The following is a 9,190-nucleotide window of genomic DNA, read 5'->3' as shown; positions in this document are numbered from 1 at the left end:
ATTTTTTGTATAATGACAGTCTATTTTTATATATATTTTGTATAGTGACAGTTTATTTTGTATATATATATATATATATATATATATATATATATATATATTGTATAGTGATTGAACACAATTAGTAAACACAATTGTGTAATTGAAACAATCGTCGAACAACACGTTACCTCATTAAAACTGAAACTAATTCACAAGCAAGACAAATAAGCATAAATAAAGCAAAACAGAACACTTCATTGATGTAAATACAATCTACTAAGCACATTAATTTCTTCGTTGCACCAATTTAACGTAACTGCACTACTTACATTAATCCTAAAGCCACATAAACTAAAAACCCACCTAAAATAGCAAAGTATATGTCCGTCACATGTGTCACCTATATAAAAGCCACGCCAGTTGTGCTTTTTTAGATGACGAAAACTAGTAAGTGCCTCGTTGATCTCTATGTAGCCCATGCTCACCACTTCTATTTTGAACTTTCTTGAGAAAAACGCCAAACAGTACACACACTTTCACAAAAATAAATAAAAAAACTTAAAAAGAGAGAAACAATCTAGTCTCTCTCTCTCTCTCTTTCTCTCTTTAAACTTATCATCTACCTCTATCCATATCCAAGAATATCAATGGGCGAGGTTTGCTTTGCTCTTTACCCTTTTTTTTTTTTTTTTGGGATTTCTGATTTTTTTTTTTGTTATAGGAAGAGAAAAAGAAACAAGAAGAAGTGACACAATTTATATAGTGACGGTAGTTCGCAATCTTCAAATTGAAACAAGAAATTAAGCAATCTGTGGTTGGTGCTAAGAGGTCTGTTCTGAATTAGGTATTTGTTGGTACATTGCAATTGGTGATTGAGCATCGTTTGGTCATAATTTAGCAGTGATTTTGGAGTTCCTGAATTGTGCCAACGCTCCTGGCTTTAGGTATGTATAATACGACGGCATTGAAGAACTCAAATTCCTACTTCTTATCTTAGATTTCATTTTTCTATTTTGGAACTTGAGTTGGAATTGGAAAAGACAGGTTTTTGGATGAAGGACGGAACTGTGTTTCCGTGATAGTTGGGTCGGTGGCTAACTTTTTAATTAGTTTTGAGCTATAAAATGCATACTGTAATTTTGTGGCTAATGGCTAATATTAGTTTCTAGCGGATGAATGAAGTTTGCTCTTGATCTTTTTACTCCAATGCTGTCATAATTTTATTAGGCAGAACGAGGACTAGTGTTTTATTTGAGCAAATCCAATGCCTATATTTTTTAAGGCAGAAACTAACAAAACTAGAATGAGCCTTTCGCTGTAGTCCCCTAGTGAAAGGTCCAGTGACTTAAAAGTTAAGTTCAATACTAAGATAAACTCATCCTAGTCCAGTCAATAAATGAATATTTAATTACCAATATTTCGGATGTGAAGTTTATTGAACAGCAGATGCATGAACAGGCCAGATGCAGATGTTTCCAAGGTAACTAGATCAGCAAGCATTCACTGTTACTTCGAATTAATTGAAAACATTGTGATTGGTGTTCACATGCTCTGTCCGATTCACAATCAAAAGATCTTTCTAAAACTCTTTTTTTCAATTTTCAATTTAATTTGTATAAATCGAATTTATCAAGAATACTTTTACTAATATTCATGTATTTTAAATTATTATAAAAAGTAATACACCTTATTTTTCGAGCTACTAACTTTGAATCGTCAATACGTAGAACTTAAAATTTTAACTGTTTACCCCTAAAATAGTACAATTGAATTTGTTACGTGGTTTATAGACAAGCGAACCAATTTGATCAAAAAATTAAAGTTATATTCTTTAGCTTGAGAATGAGATGTAGCATAAGTTTGACCCAAGATTCTGTGTTTTTCACAATAGTTGTTGAAGCCACTATTTATAGATATACCTAGGAAACAAGATTCTAGGATCAAGCCCCTCTTAAATGACAATAGATGACGCCATTGATGAATGTGTAACGGCAGACCATGAATGCCAAAATTCTCTGCAGCGACTATCTATTTAATAATAGGGAATATTCTTCATTAAATATTATTGTGATGACCCAAAATGTCATCTTATGTTTTAGAACTCGAATTTGCGCTCTTAAGCCTTAAAAATCTCATTTTTATCCTCCTCGATTTGCGTGCGCAGTCTGAGCAGGTTTCCGAAAAACTTTTTGTTGAAAACTAATGAAAATAAAATTTTTTACCTTAAAAATTAATTTTAGTTGATTTCGGTCAATAATTTTGGTAAACGGGCCCAGATCCGTATTTTGACGGTCCCGGTGGGTCCGTATCGAATTATGGGACCTGGGTGTATACCCGAAATCGAATTCGGAGGTCCCTAACTCAAGTTATGAATTTTTGATGAAAATTAAAAGTTTGGAAATTATTTGTTTTTAGAATTGATTGATATTTGGCATTGTTAGTATCGGGTCCGTATTTTGGTTCTGGAGCCCGGTATAGGTTCATTATGATATTTAAGACATGTCTGTGAAATTGGGTGAGAAACAGAGTTGATTTGACGTGATTCAGACGTCCAGTTGAGAAAATAGAAATTTTAAAGTGTTCTTGAGAATTTCATTTGATTTGGTGCTAAATTTAGAGTTCTAAGTGTTATTTTGGCGATTTGATCACGCGAGCAGGTCCGTATGGTGTTTTTAGACTTGCGTGCATTTTTGATTTGGCGTCACGAGGGCTCGGGTGCCATTCGGGCGATGCGCGAGTAGAGTTCAAACCTTAACAAGGCTACTGGTGCACCAAATCTGGTGTGCCCGCACCTGCGAGCCTTTGGTCGCAGGTGTGAGCGAAAGCCCCGCAGATGCGACCCAGTCCTGGATTTCATTTTTCTGCAGATGTGGACTTTTCTCCGCAGGAGCTGGAACGCAGAAGCGGAACCTTGTCCGCAGGTGCGACCCCAGTTGGCCCAGTCCTTTTCCGCAGAAGTGCACATCCCGTCCGCACATGCGGATGCGCAGGTGCGACCAAAGCACCGTAGGTGCGCAGGTCGCTAGGTAGTGAGCATTTAATTCGGACTCCAGCCATTTTTCTTCTCGTTTTCAAAAGGATAGGAGACCTAGGGCGATTTTTCAAAGACATTTTCTTTCCCAAATCATAGGTAAGTATTGCTTAACTCGTTTCTTTCAATCTTTTACTTCATTTTACTAGAATTCAACCTAAAATCTAGAGTTTTATGGTAGAATTAAGGGTTAGGGTAGAAATTAGGGATTTCAGGAATTTGGAAATTTAGATCTCAATTCGGGGTCGGATTCCAAAACTAATTACATATTCGGGCTCGGGGTGAATGGGTAAGAGAATTTTGGTCCGAACATAGTTTTTTGACCAAGTGGGCCCGGGGTCGATTTTTTGACTTTTTTGAGGAAAGTTTTGGAAATTTAATTTATGAAATATAATCGATTCCTTTAGAAATATTTGATATTAATGAGTCATTTTTGAATAGATACGAGTGGTTTAGAGGTGAATTCCAAAGGAAAAGCTGTGATTGAGAATTAAGTGGCCTTCGGAGCGAGGTAAGTATTATGTCTAACTTTGGCTTGAGGGAATAGGTATTATGTGAGTATTTGCTACGTGTTTTGTTGTTGAATACGACGTATAGTTGAGGTGACGAGCATCTATACGTTGTGGTCGAATCATAGCATGCGAGTGAAATTTTATTTCTTGTAAAATTGTAGTCTTAAATCTTGTTATCCATGCTTATTGTTGTTGTTGAAATGTTGGAAGATTTGTATCCGGTTCCACCAAGGTCGATAAAATTATGAAAGTAATCATTGATGAAATATTGATTTCTTGTGAAACTTCTCTCTATCCGTTGTTATTGATTTTGTGAATTGTGAGGAAGAGTGTAAAGCATGAAGGGTGATGCCGTGCATAATTTAATTATATTGTGAGGAAGAGTGTAAAGCACGAAGGGTGATGCAGTGCATAATTTAATTATATTGTGAGGAAGAGTGTAAAGCACGAAGGGTGATGTCGTGCAGCTTTCCTTGCTGTTTTAATTGCACAATTCGTTTAAGGATTTTCTGTTTAATTATGTCTTTTCATTATACTCACTCTTTATGTTGTATTCCCCCACTGTATGTTCCCTTCCCATTATTTCTGCGTTATTGCTTTATTTACTGTCGTTGCCACTAGCATGATTATACTGTTCAGCTTATATGTGGGTGTCTTGTCCTAGCCTCATCACTACTTCGCCGAGGTTAGGCTCGACACTTACCAGTACATATGGTCGGTTGTACTGATGCTGCACTCTGTATTTTCTGTGCAGATTTTGATACCGGCTCATGTTGATCGAGATTTGCTACTGGTCCGCTGTCCGGATACTCAAGGTAGATTTGTCGGCGTTCACAGACCTTGAAGTCCCCGTCTATCCTTTATGTCTTACTGTTTTCTTTCATTCAGACAGTTGTATTTCTTTCAGACTATTACTTATTGTAAATTCTAGAATGCTCGTGAATTGTGACTTCAGATCCGGGTGGTAGTAATTAATACAGTTTTATGATATTCCACACTTATTATATTTCATCTTAGTTAATTATTGTTATTTACTGAATGGAAATAAGGAATTGGTTTAAAAATTTTCTAACGTTGGCTTGCCTAGCAAGTGAAATGTTAGGCGCCATCACAGTCCCGTCGGTAGAAAATTTCGGGTCGTGACAGTTATCTAGTGACAAACATTCGATTTTCTCACGTTGATTATGTTCCCGATTATGTTCCCTTCGGGATTTATCCGACACCAACTGCAGTTGTTGTCCCAGGTCTTGGTTCTTACTCGATTCATCTTCCGTATGCCTCCGGTCCCACATGTCACACAATCATTCGATCATTTAATATAGAACGTTTTACCCTATACAGATAGCCCCCTACTTTCTGGTGGCAAATCTTTGTGTTATCGGAAAGTTGGTGAAGATTCCCTTCATGGCGGAAAATTTTCTGAAACCTTCTAAACAGTCTCTGATGCTTGATAAAACACACATCTCCTCACATTTAATACCCTGAACATGTGTTGCCTCACGATTCAGTAATATTTTTGCCGTTTCTCGAGGTAATCATGACCATGATTTTTGTCGACTATACCCTTACTTATACTCAACATCTTACCTCTTTCACTTCCAAAGCCCTCATAAGTTTATTACCTTCTTTGTTCTTAACCTTCTTCTGCTTTTATCTCTTTCCAACTTACTTTGCTCTTAACCCATAAACTCCTTATTATCATGGCTTCCTTTACTGAATCCTCTAAAAACTGTGGTCTTCTCTTCGACGGGGGTCCGAAGAAAAGTAAAGATAAAGAGGTTGATGTCGATACTGATCCTCCTACGGTAAGCACCATCATACCAAGCACTTGAGCACTGTTAATAACTTCCAAGAGAAGTTCCCTTCTATAAATCCTCAAACTTGGGCTATTAGCAGGTATCCTTCTTTTATTCGCCTTTCCAGTATTCCTATTGTTAAGGAGGACTGTAACTGCTATGACCTAAACATCATTACCCCTGACTTGGTGGAGCGGGTGACCTTCACCAAGAAGTGTTTTACGTATGTCTATATATACCCCTTCACTTTGGGTTTGTTTTCTTTGAGTGGGGGACTTGATCCCATGATCTTGGAGTTATGCCACAGGTACCAGGTCTGATTGGCTCAAGTAGGCCCTTTTGTCTGGAGAACGGTGGCTTGTCTGCGCCGGTTGTGCATGGAGACGGGGAAAACCCTAACTCTAGCACACATGATAAACCTCTACTCCCCCAAAATCTTTCGTGGGGGAGTAATAAATTTCAGCAAGCATGTCCACCATGCTCTGCTTACCAGCATGAATGATGACATTGACTGTGAGTGGATGCAGCTGTTTATCATCATTGCAACCAGGGATATTATCCCGATCACAACTCCATCTTTTTCGTTCACGTAAGTTTGTAATCTATCTCTTTCTCCGTAAAATGTTGTTCCCTGTCATTGCTAATCCTTTTGTTTTCGTTATTTCATCTACTCGGTGGACACCACCAATGATTGAAGGCCTAGACCAATGGGTTGAGAAGATTCTGGATATTACTACACCAGAGACTCGTCGGTGGAAATAATTGTCCCCCAAATACGGGTGGAAGGCCAAGAACCATGGTAAATTGATTCTTTCTACTTTTCGCTTCTATATATACATAAGAAAACTTGCTAACCTTACCTTTTTGTTTGATTCAGGACTCCCGCAGGGTTTTGTTACCTACCCTGAAGTCGAGGTTTTGGCCGATCTCGTGGAGGCTACGAGGTTGTTGCAGGAGGCTCGCACTCGGAACGGTGCCCTCGGATCTACCTCCGGTGCAGGTGCTTCCTCTCAGAGTCCCCAGCTAGGGAACATGCAATAAAAAAGGCAACGTTCTTTCTCGACTGGGGATAAAAAAAAAAAGCCCACGCCCGAGCCAGCTACAACCATTGTGGTCATTGACGATGACGTGGAAGCTAGTGATGGAGAGGCTTTCCTGCAAAGGAGACAACGATCTTCATCAGCTAAAAAAATACTCAATTTGGAGAGCTTAGAACCCCAACCGAGTGTGAGGTCCGAGCGCTTTGGGGAGAAATGTAGTTAGTAGAGAATGCCGATTATCACTTTTCGGTCCCAGTTGCTGATTCCGGTCCTATGAGGTCAGAAATCGGGCCTCTTCTGCCTTTGGTTGATGAGCAACCAATAATCAACACTGCCTTTGTCGCAGCTGCTTCTCAACTTACAACACCATCAATTTTACCCCCATTCACACCGACTGCACCTTTATCACCAACAATTGCTACATCTCCTGTACCGATCCCTGATGTCCAAATGGAGGCTGCTTCTCCTCCCCAATATCCTGATAACGGGAATTTGGCGCACAATTATTCACCTTTTCTCCAGTTCATTGAGGGAGAAGGAGTGTCATTCTCTCGGTTTTAAAGGTGTGACGTCTGCTGTCCAGGCCGGTGGAGCTTGCCAACTATCTGAAGCTGCTAGCTTAAGAATAAGATAAGAATAAAATACACTCCCTTTCAGGTTAGTGTATGTTGAATAATGCCATGTACAATGTGGCAGCGGTATCGTACTTGTTCTCTGATTGCTTGTTTTTTATTCATCTGTTATAATAGGGTTTCTCAATTTGATATACGTTGTGCAGGCCAACTTCCTTGTTTCCAAGGGCCTTCAGAGATTGATCCTTGATAAAGAGGGACATATGTACGATCGGGATCAACTCTTGGCCGAAAGGGACCAAATCGTTTCTCGCCTCCTGGTGTTGGAGGCAAAGGCTGTTGAGACGACTAAGCTTGAGGCCCGATTATAGCTAAGTGAGCAGGAAGTGATGGCCCTTAGACAAGAATCCTCTAAGCTAAACGTACAGTTTAAAGAAGCTAAGGCTAAATGGGATCAGGTCCAAGATCTTGTGCTTGCTGCTGCCGAGCGTGAGTCTGCCTCCATTAAATAAGTGAATAATTTGGAGGCGGCCTTAAACTCCAAAGCCGAAGAGGTTTCTGCTACCGAGGTAAAACGGGTCCGGATAGAAGAGAGGTATAAGAAGATCATAGAGAAATACTGGGTTCACATATATATAATCTGTGATCTTGATCTTAGCCTTGGTGCCACAAGATCCGAGCGGGATGGCCTTTTGGCCGAGGTTGACAGACTTAAGGCAAAGCTCCAACACCAAGGGGATTCTCTCGTCTTTGAAAATACATACTCTACGTATAATATGAGGAGGAAAAACTTTGGAGGAAGCCAAATGGGGCGTCATTGATATTGATGATGAAATCGCCAAGGCCCGAGCGTTGGAGTTAACTGCTCGAGAACGTCTCCCAACTAAGCTTGACACAACTGATTCTTTGAGTGCCAGTTCTGAGTATTCGGGAACCGAGGAGGAACTTGAAAAGAATGATGTTGAAGTCCAAGATCCTGCACCGGAGACAGATCCGCCTACTTCTCCCGGGGGCATAAATGCTTCTCTTTCCTCGAGTTTCGGTGGAGATGAAGTTTAGATTTTTCCTTTTTCCTTTTGTTGTTTTCTATTTGTACCTTTGCACTTATGCCGTTTGGCATATTTTATAAATAAAGAATTTTTGTTTAAGTATTGCGCAAAGTCCATTCTTTTTGAATTGAATTATATAAGGCTTCAGGTGTGTTTTCTTCTGATAGCTTTTGGGTTCCAGGCATAAATTCATCCGGAACCAACCCTTTACTATGAGGGTTTCATAAGAGAGGGCTCTCTTATGTTTATGGTGCTCTTGAAGAGGACATCTCCTGTTCATTCCGACACTAGCATTTGAAGCTTTTAGTTAACTTTGAAATGATAAAATCAATTCATCATTTGGACAAGAAACAAGATAAAAATAAAATGACTTCATTTTATACCTTCTATATACAAAAGTACATAAGCATTAGTTTGTTGATAAAAGAAATTACCAATTCATGTGGCTAACTTGTACAACTTGTTTCTACAGGGCTGGCAGTGCAGTCCCCGGTCTCGATGAGATATTATTGTTCCCGGGTCTCATAGTCCCGATTTTCGTGGCAATCATGTTGCCATATTCACATACTATTCTCTCAGTGTTCGAATGCGAAATATGCAAATTGGAACATTGGAAGTCTTGCTCCTTTGAGGAAAAACTCTTGTGAACGGTTGAATAATATTTGGTTTGATGGCAAGCTTTGCTTCCCATTAGGAACTTTGCCATCGAGCCAAAGATTATCTAACTATCCCATAATGGCTTGTTGTTTTAGTGCTTTGTCATTTAAAGGTCTTAACTTTGCTGATGACGTTTCCTTCGTAGTATGCTTTCTGTTGCTGCCTCGTTAAAATTCTTGCCAAAAAATCTATTGGGACAAAAACTGATCGAAGGGAAAAGAGTGCAGTACATACTTTCAGTATTAGTAGGATCCATCAGCAGTAGTACCTTTTGAGGTGAGTCGCGTTCCAATTGTTAGGCAATTTGACTCTATCTTGATTCTCCAGCTCATATGATCCTTTACCGATGATAGCTGAAATCCGGTAGGGGCCTTTCCACGCCAGATCCAGCTTCCTGGTGTTGATTTCTCGAGTGTTGTGAGTCACTTTCTTCAAAATCAAGTCTCCTACTTTAAAGTAGCAAATATTAGCCCTCTGTTTCTGGTACCTTTCCATCCCCTGCTTTTGAGCTATCATTCTTATATGTGCCAAGTCCCTGCATTTTTCAAGTA

General features: G+C 39.3%; 1 long non-coding RNA gene across 1 annotated transcript; it reads left to right on the top strand.

Moving 5' to 3' along the window:
• Positions 1-266: 266 nt before the first annotated feature.
• Positions 267-1,186, top strand: LOC138905458 (uncharacterized). Its single transcript, XR_011413551.1, has 2 exons — positions 267-638; positions 704-1,186. It is a non-coding gene; the product is annotated as an uncharacterized lncRNA (long non-coding RNA).
• The last annotated feature ends 8,004 nt before the right edge of the window (positions 1,187-9,190 follow it).

Source organism: Nicotiana tomentosiformis, chromosome 2 (assembly GCF_000390325.3).
Source record: "Nicotiana tomentosiformis chromosome 2, ASM39032v3, whole genome shotgun sequence".
Taxonomy (NCBI): domain Eukaryota; kingdom Viridiplantae; phylum Streptophyta; class Magnoliopsida; order Solanales; family Solanaceae; genus Nicotiana; species Nicotiana tomentosiformis.
This window is presented reverse-complemented; position numbering and strand designations above follow the sequence as displayed.